Here is a 13,180-nt window from a genome sequence, read left to right as displayed (position 1 = left end):
GAAAATTCACCATAGAAGGGTTATTTTGAATTCCCATCTATCAATAACTAGAAACATAATTCCCATTTGAAATACATGTTTTCCTAGTTTTGTATGTGTGATCTTCTCATAGTTTAGCACTTGTCAGTCCTTCGAGGAGAGTTGTCCTCTCTCAGCCTTCATGTGGTTAGGCTAAATCAACCTACTAAAAGAACTCCCAAGCTGTAAGAATGAGCAAAAACTAGAATAATCCAGAGTTGAGTGAGCTGACAGAATGGTTCAGTTTTCCCTTTTCCCCTCTCTCAGTTGTATACTACCAAAAAACCTCCACCAGGATGCACTGGTTCACTGAACACTTTTAGTGCTGAATCTGCAATTTAAATTGCTAATTTGTTCCTTTTTACAATGGGAGGATTTTTTAAATACAGTAAACAGTTGATTGTTTTCTCTCCAGATTCTGTAGCTTGTATTGTCTTCTTCTAATATTTTAGGTGCCTGGATGTTGCTCATTACATTCATACACGGCATTATCTTAACTGGAATGTGAGGCAAAACATTCAGTGAATGAGGCAGAATATATTTTGTTTCTATCCCATGGTTTCAAAATAGTAAACTTACCTTTTTGTCCTTTCTTTTTGCATGTGTGGCTACCAGCATTTTATTGGCTAGTCTGTGCATTTTATTGGCTAGCCTGTAAACTGAGATCCTCCTGAGATGACTGTACTCTTTCTGGTTTTCTGGCTAAGGGAAGCACATCTCTCACTTTATCATGCTTTGTTTTCCCATAATGCATAAACTGGAAACTTCAGGGAGTTAAAAAAATAAAAGAAACAAGCAAAAAATTGAAAAAGAAAACCCAACCAAAAAAAAACCCCACAAATACTAAACAACCAAAACAACAAACAAAAAAATGCCAACAATATCAGAAAAGAGGATCTCCTGTAAAATAACAAAGTATGCTGTGTGGGGCAGGTGCCCTGTGAGTCACTACAAGGAGTGTAGATGTTACTTCCAATCCCATCTTGTGGTGGTAACCTCAGGGCCAGACAGCAGAAAGTTCTGTGAGAAGCCTGGTCCATGCAGGCTGCACTCACCCTGATCAGGGATATGCTTTTCTAAGGAATCTCCCTGTTGTCCATCCTTTGCTTGTTTGGGTTTGTGTCACTGAATTGTCTTAATGCGCAGCCTGTGTTACTTTTGAATGCATCTGAGTTTAAAGAAGTGTTCCAAAATCTGACTGGACTAGTGGCTGTCCAGTTAATGGGAGCATATTAAAAGTTGTTCTGAGATAAGTATCCCTTTATCTTCTCCCATTCCTCCTCTACTCCCATGGAGTGTCACAAACTTTTGATCCTTGGCATCAACTCCTCTATTCTACAGATCTCCTTCCTCATACAAGTGTAACCATAGTTTTCAGTTTCTCTTCTGATGTTAAACATAATTTGACACATACACTGGGTTGTTTTGCCTCTTGCTTGTAGGTGGTTACTGTCTTATCATGTGTAACATCCCGTAACCCATGTTCTGCTTTGAGCTGGGTCACGAAAATAAGATAATGTAGTTGATTGCAAAAGGTGGATCTACCACATCATTAACTGCTGGAAAATGAGTCAGCTGTGCCACATGCAGTGCTGATACTCCTCCTGACAGCATGACTGACCTTAGTACAAAGTGCTGTTGACGTGTTGCAAAGAAATATTTGCTTCATTATACAAAGGCAGAAACTAAGGGGCAGGCTCAGTCGCCTCTTAACATGACCACAGGAGGTATGGACTGTTGCAAGAAGCAGAGTTCAGGTCATCTGGCTCCAGGGACTTTAATTTTGAGACTCTGCTCCAGGTAGGTTTGACATCAGTAATTCCATAAATGAAGACCCTGCTATGAAACAAAACCACCAAGAATTTCTTAGGGAAATCAGGCTAATGTTATTGCACAGTTTTAATGCATGTATCCATCCTTCCTATCCCTAATTTTTCAATATTTTAGGCCAGTTTAATAAACTCAACAGAAATAGAGCAGCCTATGTGTGTCTGTAACTTCCTTGAGAACACCAGAGTGAGCAGATGGCAGAGTCTGTACTAACAGTTCCAGCTGAAGAAGTGGATTTGGCAGGAGACTGACTTTTATCAGGCATGAGAGAATCCACACAGGAATTAAAATACTTAGGACCATGAAAAAGTCTTTGATCACAGCCCAGGCTTTATTAGAGAGCAGCAGATCTGGTCATTGTTTAAGATGTGCTATACTTGCATTACATTCTATGCAGTCAGTGCACCTGTTCATCAAGGTGGTAGCGTCTGAGCATCAGATTATCCTGGTTTTTGTTAGTCTAATCTCCCTTATTAGGCACTTAGTGTCCTGAGTTTCCTGTAATGGCACAGAAGGTAAATGAAAATTGGCCAAGCTGCAAAAGAAAAGAGAAACTCAAGGACCTTCTATGACTGTATACTAACTATATTGGTATACATGTCAGAATGGTCTGAAGTTAATTCTGTTGAGTAGTTATTATTGCTAGAGGAAGTTAGAGGAAACTATGACTCCCAGTTCATCTAGAAGAGTTCTGACCTTGTTTGAACCATGATTTCTGTTGACCTTGGTACAAGTAATGAGCAAGACCGGACTCTGTAATCACTCTTTCAAAATCCTTCATGTCAATTCTCAAGTCTGGAAATTCTTGTTTACTCTTGTAAAGACCTCAAAGTGACATGAAATCTGTAAGAGGGAGCATATATCTGATGAAGAATGTTCTGTGGAAAAAGGGATCTGGCACTTCTGCCCAATGATGTGTAGTCTCCGATGAGCCTCCAGTTCTTCCTGAGATCTCTGCTTCTGTTCATGCCTTGGCCTAATTTTCCAGCTCTCATGAATTCTTTGTGCAGCAGCGTTTCTCCAGCTGTGATGCCTTGCCCTCATGCCCCTCTGAAAGCTGCAATGCATGATGACTACCCTTGCCCTGGGCTGCCACTGAGATCCAGCTGCTGAACCTTCTCTGACAGTGATGCCTGGGAAAGTCCAGTGCTGGTGATATGCAATGATAGCTCTTTAAAAATAAAAAGTAAAACGAAATGTGCAGATCCATCCTTTGTGACCCTTTCTGAATGGGCCATCATTGCTTATCATCATCATCATCATCACTCTTGTTCTCTGCTGCCTGCCTTTATTGTTCGCAGTTGCTCCGTTGAGCTTCTTACCTCCCACTGTTCCCCTGCTCCATTGTGGCTGAGTCAAGCCTGCACTGAAATGGGAAATACTTGGGGCGATTTGGCGCTTGCTATGCCTTGGGCAGCTGGTGATGTTTCTAGGCTGTGTCTGTTGGTAAGTGGAAAGGCTGGAAGAAGTGCAGGATTCAGCTTGCTTCTCCTTTCTTTATCTTCCTGGTGAGGGTGCTTAGCCTCCTGTCATGGTTTCACCCCTGCCAGAAGCCAGAACCCAGGCAGCTGTTCACTCACTCCTCCACCAGCAAGATAGGGGAGAGAATTGAAGGGTAAAAGCCAGAAAGCACTTGGGTTGAGATAAAGACAGATTAATAGAGAAAGCAAAAGCCACACATATAAGCAAAACAAAACAAGGAATTAATTCACTGTTTTCCATGGGCAGGCAGATGTTCAGCCATCCTCAGGAGAGCAGGGCCCCATCACAGGGTGATTTGGGAGGACAAACAACATTACTCCTAGTGTTCACCCTCCTCCTCCTTCTGCCCAGCTTTATGTACTGGTCATATGATGTGGAATATCCCTTTGGTCAGTTGGGGTCACCTGTCCCAGCTGTGTCTCCTTCCAGCCTCTCATGCACTCTCAACTCCTCCCCCAGTGTGGAAGTACTAATAGTATCTATATTAACAACCCTGTTTTCAGCACAAATTCAAAACACTGTCCCATACTAGCCACTAGAAGAAAACTACCCCAGCTGAAACCATCTCCCCTCCTCTTTCAGCACAGTGGGTTTTGTTTCACATGATGTTGCAAGATGCACTCTCTAGGTATTGCTGCTGTTAGCTGTTAAAGATTCCGTAAGCAGCTCTCATCCTGGAATCAGTAATAACCGTATATTCTCACATGCAGAAAATACTTGAACAGTTTTGTGCCTGTTGAAACCTCTATTATGTTTCCTAACTTGCTGGTTTTTTTCTCCTGAAAATTTGGCTTAAAAAATTGTCATTCTCTCAATGTCTTTCCAGATCCCTCTGCTTCGTCCATCGGGTTCGTGCAGCATGGCTGTTTTGCCCTTCTCTGCCACAGAAATATGTGGTAGTATTAGGAATGCAACATTTCATGTGTTTCTTCTGAAGATGTTGATTGACTCTGCAAAAGTGGAAAGTGCATTAAAATTTCCTCTTACAGGTGTTCTGTCTGGTTCTGTCTTGCCATTAACAAGGCGAGGGTCATTTACTTCAGAGGGTAAGTTCTAGTAGACTAAAAAGAAAGTTTTAAATTTGTGATAATGAAAATTTGTAAATTCCTGCTGTAGAAACATGTTTTAGCATGTTTTTGAATTGAATCCAAAAAGAAGAAAATGAAAGGAAGCTGGACATACTCCTAGTAAATGAAAAACCAGACACGCTGTGCTACTTGTGGAACTGGAGAAGCAAGCAAAACTTAGAGCAAATAATGCTAAATGCACAGACCTGGTTGAAGGCTTCTTGGCAAAGTAGGCAAAAGAAAATCTAATCTTGTACTGACAGTGTATTGTATTTTGCAGCAAAGGAGGAGTAAAGGCCAGGAAGGGTCTTATAGAAGGAGGAAGATGTAGTGGCCAGTTGGATTTTACTGGGCTGTATGTAACTTAATGGTACCACAGAGGGGTGTCTGTCAACCCTTGCATTTACCAGCTCCTCATAGCAGTCTTTGCTCTCCATTGTGTATGATGGGCAAAGATTTGAACTCATTCCTATTGCAGCAAATGGGAGGGATGAGGCTGAAGAATGTGCATTCTGCTGTTCTCTGGCAGCCAGCAGTGGTGCACCAGAAATAGCAATGGCTGCTGCTAGAAGTCCCTTTCACTGACAAGTTCACTGAACACAGGAGCTGTCCCTCCATTCTCCAGAACAGGGAGAAGTGAAGGAGTTGATCTAGGCAGCCCTCTTCTTTGAATTGCACTGTGATCTGGAGCTGGATATCATTGCTAGTCAAGGCATCTGAACATACTGCTCTAAAGGCAGTATGAAGAAAAGCTGTGGCAGTTTCCACTCTTTCCTAACAAATCCTCACACCCTGCTTTAGTCTTTGGCTGTGTGACATGGATCTGATACCAGCAGAAAACAGCCAAGAAGAAAAGTGAAAGAAGGAATGCAGCTGCTGCAAAGCCATTCTAATTTAGCAGGCAATAGTAAATTTTATTTGGGGGCTGAGAAGTCCTGGAACACTCAGTGAGAAAATAAAGTATTGCTGCTGTACTAATAGTGCAAGGCACTAGATGCAGAACACTACAGGGAGAACAGAGTCTGTGCTCTCATATTGTGGACTGTCAGTCTTGAAATCTGAAATATCACCTCAGAAGTTTTGGCAAGGTTTGATCCCAGGGAAAAAAAAAAGAATAGTAGCTTTATATCTTTTCTAAGGAATTCAGCTTTTGTGCGTAGTCGTAGAACCTTTCTCTGATGTCATACTAAAGATTCCTTAAAATTCCTCTGTGATTGATGCAAAGTGACTTCAGCGTCTTCTGTAAAGGATTTCTCAGGAATGAGCACTTTACCTTCTAGGTGAACACAGTCAACTGTTCAGCAATCTGCTCAGTTGAAAACCCACTTTTGAAATGAGGAAATACTCTTTGAAACACAGAGACAGAAATGTTCTAAGTATTGTGTAAAAGCATTCAAAACCTAAAAAGCCTTCATTCCTGAATAAGTTCTTATTCAAATGAGAAATTTCAGAAGGTGAGAGGAAATGTACAAACTTTCTTTAATGTAGGAAATCTGTCTATTCACAGCTAAAACAACATTTGTTTTATCTGTAAAAGTTAGATAAACACCTCTAAAAGAAAAAGACTAAGTAGTGTTATCCAGATCTTTTATTATATGTTCCTCAGAAAATGGCTAATGATGCTTCTTCCAAGAAGAACTTACTTTTATTCAAATCAGTGAAATAGTTTGTTTTCATACAGAAGCGAGATTTTTAATGAAGGGTATCAGAAAGACTTGCAAATCAACAATTTTACAGAATTTTTAGTCTCTGTTTCCACAGAGTATTTGAGTATTCAACACACTGCTGAAAGGTGTCTTGAAACTTCCAGACTTGGCACCTGGGGTTGAGCACCTGTGTAATGAACAACAGTGTGAAATAGGGTCAGACATTCCATCCTTGTTGACCAGGCAAGGCCCAGCAAGCATGCCTGCATTGTGTCAACATGTGTGTGCACAATTCATGGCATAAATATGCATGTGCATGTGTAGCAAAACACTGAGTTCATATGTTTGCACATACTTATTGACAGAGACTTGTAAACCTTCTTTGGTCATTAATTTAACATGTCCCTTAATTTGACCAAAGTAGCAAAGACAAAGCAGAGTGATTTGGTCTTGAAGCCAGTGCAGAGGTGGTTAGCCAAAATGAGACATTAAGAATACCAGAAGTGTTAACGATCATTCATTTATAGATTGTGTGGCTTGGTCTGATACTGGCCTTGGAAAAAACATGCACTTGGAGAAAGCACTGAGCAGAACTCTGATTTTTATTTAGGTATTACCATATTTTGTGTACTTAATGGCATATGATGCAACTGCCTATATGGTTAAGGAGACAATATTTTTTTCTGGTTTGCCATGGTTAGAAAAATATGTGACAACCTAGTGTAGAAGGGAAAAGAAATCCAAAACTACCCTGATTTCCTTTTGTGCTGTGAGCATTTTGAAATCAGTTGCAGGCCTCCACATATACTTTTGCCCTGATGCCTGAGCAGATGTCTTTTGGATTAAATCTGTCAGGTATTCACAGAACATTCCCATTGAGGCAGCTTATTGAATGAAAGGAGGAATAAGGATGTTTTCCCTAAGACATTTTTAAGAGGAACACCTAAAGACTCAAGTTCTGTAGGATTTTTGTCTTACAGTCTTTTCTTGATTGTTGGGGTTTTTTTCTTTAAATGGAGTTATTGCATGTAGAAGAGAGCTGCAATAAAACAACTGTGGTTTGCCTCAGAATGGTTATACTATCTGCAAAGTGGAAATGCTGTTTGCTTAAGTATCTCACTTGCAACTCTACTCACCTAGGAACTTGTCTGGTTCTAAACAGAAATGAAGATTAGAAATACCTTTGTCTTGCCTGCTGTGTCTGAGAGAAGTCAAAATACAGAAATTCTTCATTATGCCCAGTGAGATGCTGCAATGGAGAGAGCATCAGTCAGTTGGCATTTATCTCAGCATGTAATTGCTGTTGACGGAATATGTCCCTAGCTGTTTTGTGCTGCAGAACATGTACTGGGAAGAGGCACCTCTGCACAGTACAAATTGCAAGTATGAATTATCAACAGCAAGAAAGAACAGGGGCAGCAGTTTGCAGAAGTAACAACTCTCCGTTTTGCTCCCTCCCTAACTTCTGACCTGTGTGTTTTAAAATCAAATGTAGAACGTTACTGTTTGTGGCTGTCATGCTAGCATTAAGGAGTGAACCAATGGTAGAGTTCTCATGTTTGCAGACAGCTTGAAGCTTTGGCATTTGGAAGCAAGTTGTTTTCGAGCCTTCTCTGCAGGAGGACAATGGTGAAAGCTCACAGTGATACACAGCATTATTAGCTATGCAAATACCAGCTAAAGCTCCTAGGAAAGAGAAAGAAATGTCAAGATTATTAATAGTGTTGCACTGACTCTCAAGACTTAGTGAAGCTTAGGAGGTTGCCATCACATCCCTAGTTTTTCCTGACTCCTGCTGCCTGTGTCCTGGTGTTGTGCACATGCCCAATGCAGTTGCTACAGCAGTCTCTGCTTGGCTTACATGCAATCCCTCTACAGTATTTCTTCAGACTTCCTTCAGCTTGCACCATTTAGGATGAGCTGTGAGGGTAACACCTCCCATGGAAGGATACCCAGGCTGCTTTCTTCTTCCCTTCTGGTACAGAAGTCACTGGTTTGCTAGTGGCAATGTGTTCATCCAGCTAAAACAGCCATTTTTGCTGCCCTTTGAGAGACTTTTCTGGGAGGAAGTCTAATTTGTGTTAAGGGCTTACCAATACAAGAAATTTGTGCCGTCAAAACACTCATGCAAACAAAGCACTAAAATGGGAGGCTGCTGGGACTCTCCCTGTCCTTCAGGAATTCAAGGTATTTCTTAATGTTTCAAGGCACTCTGGAATCAAATTTGATAGGTTTTGCCAAAGAGAGTACCAACAGCATTCAAAACTGTAATGAGATAGCCTAACTGCTGAAGGGCAGAGGAGGAAAGTGATGCAGTGCTTTAGCAGAAGGGAATCTTTCTGTCTTCCATCAATGGGTTTTAGGCTTCATAAAGGAGAGAACTTCGGGGGAGCTGTTTGGCACAGGTCTCCTGGAAAGTTAAAATTTTCCGAAGTCAAAATGGGTGGGCGACAGCTGAATTGGCCTTTTTTTTTTTTTTTTTTTTTTTTTTTTTAATCTTGCGTATGGGGTGTATAAAGGAGACAGTAATAGCATCACCATGGAAATGGGAATTGAGGGAAATGTTTCTACAGGAGTCTTTTTCTTAGCCCCAAAGTGCACAGGGGTGAGGCCATGTGATAACTTTGCTCCTTTCTTATTCCTGGAAAGATTTTAAACCTACTAGGTTCTGAATTATTGGTGTTTTCACATCTTACCAAGCTACAATATGTTGAAATAGGATTAAACTGTTCATACAGAGATAGGAGTTCACTGTGTACCCAGCTGTTTTGCCAGGCATGTTAAGCCATTTAATATTACAAAAAATTTTCAAGGGATGCAGAGAACTTCTGATTCAGCTAACAGTAGTTATGTTTTCAAACATGTATTTTATGTTTCAAAACCTTTCCAAAATCTGTTTGCAATGTGCTTTGGCAAATACCTAGGTTTGATGGTCTCATGTTTTTCAGCCTACTTTAATTCTTTTTAAGTTGTTGGAAGCTTACAAATCAGAGTGGTTTAGGAACAGTGTATTTTAGAGTATCATAATCCATCAAACCAGATATGTAAGCATGAGTTCCTGGTCAAATTCTTCCTGTGAATAGTTTCACTGCTGTCAAGGAAGTTGGAGTTGTACTTCATCTGTGACTGTTAGTCATATGCTAAGCATGCATAAGACACTGTATTTTTTCTAGCTCTTAATGCCATTAGTTAGTCTTTCACAGGATCATCCAGGCTGGATGGGAGCTCAGAATGTCTCTTATCCAACCTCCATCTGAAAGCATGGCGAACTATGAATGCAAGTCAAGTTGCCTCAATACTTTATCTGGTTTGGTCTTGAAAATCTTGATTTTGTTTCTCATAGAATCATCTAGCTTCTCTGCTGTTTATTTGGAGAAAAATAATTCTGTTTACAAGTCAGACCTGTAGGGCAATCCAAGGACAGAAGGGACAAGGTACTGTGCTGACCTGGCATATAGAACACGTGGTTTTATTGCAAGGGTAGTGGATAAGAGCCTTGCCTTCAGCCACCAGCCTCGGCTGAAGGGAAGTCCCAAAGAGAGAAGGAGAAAGAACAGGAGCTAAGAGAAGGGAGCAAGAGAGGAAGGGGGCAGGGGGAAGAGAGCAAGAGAGAGTAAGAGTAGGGGCAAAAGCCAGAGGTAAGAGAGGTAAAATGACAGGGGTAAGAGGTAAGAGAGGTAAGAGAGGTAAGAGCAGGGGAAGTAAGAGGAAGAGTAAGAGGAGAGGTAAGAGGTAAGAGGTAAGAGAGAGAGGTCCTTGTTATGATACATAATATCTCCTTTTGTGATGAATATTCTAATTTGCAGTGACCAACCAATACAAGACACAAAATCCTATAGAATCTACATACAGCCTATAAGAACTCCTATATTACCATACTGTGTTATATTTTAAACTCTAAAAACTACTCTTTAGACTTCTGTTTTGCTACATTGACCTTTGGATCCCTTAGCCAGCAGAAAGGTATTGTTCAATCAGAAGGGATTCTCCTTCAGCTAGCTAGGCTATTGTTTTCAGGTTATATAGTAACTGAGACTCGTATCCTACAACTCAAAGTAAGCTTTCATTTCTATTTCACTTATAGGTTTCATATTTTCAGAATCTTTTCCTAAGCAATCATATTTATAAGGTTTCCATGATTCATCTTCCCCAACACAGACCAGTGTATGGGGTATTTCTGCTTTTTGTCTTGGCTGGCTCAACGCACCACTGTCTAAAAACTAAGCTCCATTAACATATAATCTGTAAATTATATGCATTATTTGAGAGAATAGAATCATAGAATAGAATGTGTTGGGTTGAGAGGGACTTTAAAGATCATCCAGTTCCAAACTCCCTGCCAAAGGCAGGCATGCCACCCACCTCCTAGATCATGTTGTCCAGGCCACATCATCTATTTGGATTTATGCCTTTCTTCTCCTAATATTAATTTAATAGATCAGCAAACTGCAGATTTCCTTCCTACACATTTTCCAGTTGTCCGTAGAGGTCTCATTTCTCTTTTATGCTTCCCTGTTTCTATTCTTCAGCCACCAGCTGTATTCCAGGTACCCTTATCCTCATGTCTCTGATTCTACACTTTTCCCAGCATTCTCTGGTCATTGTTTCTAAACTTCTGTGTAATTTTTTGTGTAATTTTTCCATGTGGGTAGGCAAAATTGTATATAATTATGCAGAAGAGCAAAGTTAACACAAAAATACGATGACAAAGGCAAACAAAAATTCAGTAAGGACTGGCAGCAGTCTCATTCTCTATTCCCACATGCACATGGCTGATCAAGCTGCTGGTAATTGTATGATCAAGTTATTTTATTCCTAAAACCCTTCCTTGTTCTTTGGACAGGATGTGATTCTGGGTATGAGTCAGTGCTGTGCATTGCAGGAAGCTGTTTGCTGTTGCGGGAGCTGAGACATTCGTAGCAAAAGGGCCCAACAATTGCAGGAAAAGCAAGAGGCTAGCCTTGTGTTTAAGGGGACTGATCATTTGGATGACTCTGGTCCAGGATTTTGGTGATGCAAGCAAATGACTTCCACCTAAATTCTCAAAGGCAGTTACAGTGGGCATTTCACACTTTCCAGGTGCTTACCTGCTTGATACCTGGTCTTGGAAACTCTCTCTCTCTCTTCACAGATATAATTGAAGTAAATAGGAAAGATTTGCTTTAAATCCTATATTTTTTATATATATATATATATATATAAAGAATAAGTTTTCTGTTAAATTTTTTCTGTATTCTTAAAAAATCATTTCCCTCACATTTCAAATATGAAATCAAAAGCCTGAAAGAAAGTGCAGCACAGCTAGTTTGAGACAACATTAGGAGTGTTTCTCAAGCTCTAAATTAAAAGAAGACCATAATCAGATATGATAGGTATGTTAATGCAAATGATAGGTTCTCTATTCATTGTCATTATGTTGGGCTTGTGGCTTTTTATGTTTTGTGGGTGACAAGCTTTGGCAAGGACAAGATGTGACCATGGATATCGGTGACTCTTAAGTTCTCATCTTTTTGGTGTCATTCACTTTGTTATTAGAGATACTTTAAGCTTTATTACACAAATCTATTACTCATTTAGTATTTACTAATACTTCAGCTAATTTTGGAGTTGAGTGTAAGGAGAAAAAAGCCAGTATGCTTGGACCCTTCATTTACCCCAGAGTTTCCACTGTCTGCCACAGACCTCCGACCTCCGCTCAAACCCATTGAGTGCACTGTGTAACCTCCAGCCATGGAATATGGAGTATGATCTTTTCAGGACCGAGCCCTTCCACTACATGAGCGGGACTCCAGTGCTCAGCCCTTGTTGTGGGTGTATGGGGTGATCTGACAATGCAGGGCAGCTTGCGGGTGGGAAGCACTCTCCTTCATATATTGCCCATTGTCCTTGTTCACATGGAACTGGGTGGTGTATTTCAATCGGAAGTGTATGATATACCTTCAGCTTTCATCAGGGGTGGATGAATAAGAAACGTATCAGCTGCTGCGTGTCTGGGAAAGACAGTGCTTTATTGACTTGCTTCTGCAGTCAGTCTGACGACTTGTACACTGAAGTGTGATTTAACCAGCGCTGATGTGAGATGAGTCAGAGAGGATTACACATATGTTGCATGACTTCCTTATAAAAAAGTGTTAACCAGCTGGAGTACAACATCAAGCCTGTCATTTCAGGACAGAAATTTCAAGCATGCAAGGAACAGGTGTCCCCACAAAATGCTGGACCCTCCAGGAAAGGCTGCTCTTTAAATATACAAGTGAATGCATTTGTTTTGGTGGCAGGTCACTAAGCAACCTGCACTGCACCAAGAAAATACAATCTCAGCAGCACTTCTCAGTACAGTCGGCATCTTTGGTGTTGAATTGCTGTACCGTGAACTAGCACTGACAGTAGCTGCAGGGCCTTGTCCACAGCAAAATGCTGAAGGCAGACATCCAGCCTGGTGTACCAGTGATTTCAAGTACAAATTAAAATACAGGTGTGCAGGTTTAGAGTAAAGTAGTGGTTGGAGTTTAAATCTTATACAGTATTGTCTGTTCTCCTAGGTAGTATGAAAATGGATTAATAGTTACAAAACTCCATAATCAAGTGTGGTGGTTTGAGCATTAAGATTACCCTTACCTGAACACTGTCAAAGAGCAAATTTTTGTCACAAAAATTGGGGGAACTAAATAGGCTGAAAGAGTGTTGGAGAGGGAATAAGGGACAATATCTTTTAGAACTTGGATGTATGTGAAATATAGTAGTGCATACCTCTGTGACTTAAACCCAAACAAACTAAATGGCCTCACCCAGCTGTTCCTCAGTAAACTCATCATCCTCACCTGTCATACCTAACCATGGCAGTCAGTCACATGAAATTGAGTTTAATGAAACAAACAAGTGGGTTATTTGTCACCAAGAATAGAGATCTTTTTTCAGCTTCTTGTTGGGCTTTAAGTGGCATGTTCCCTGAAATAAAAATCTCCATAACCTCTGCCCCAGACATTAGAGAGATCTGTCTGTAGGTTGGGACAGCACACAGAGGAGGTGATTATAGCTTACCTATATCTTACAAACACCTTTAAGATCAGTGAAACTTGTAGCTAGCTCATCTACAGCACAGCTTGGTGCCAGACCACAGGAGGAGACACAGGAACC

The sequence above is a fragment of the Sylvia atricapilla genome, chromosome Z (assembly GCF_009819655.1).
Source record: "Sylvia atricapilla isolate bSylAtr1 chromosome Z, bSylAtr1.pri, whole genome shotgun sequence".
Classification (NCBI taxonomy): domain Eukaryota; kingdom Metazoa; phylum Chordata; class Aves; order Passeriformes; family Sylviidae; genus Sylvia; species Sylvia atricapilla.
The sequence above is the reverse complement of the archived record's forward strand: the minus strand, read 5'-3'. Positions refer to the sequence as shown.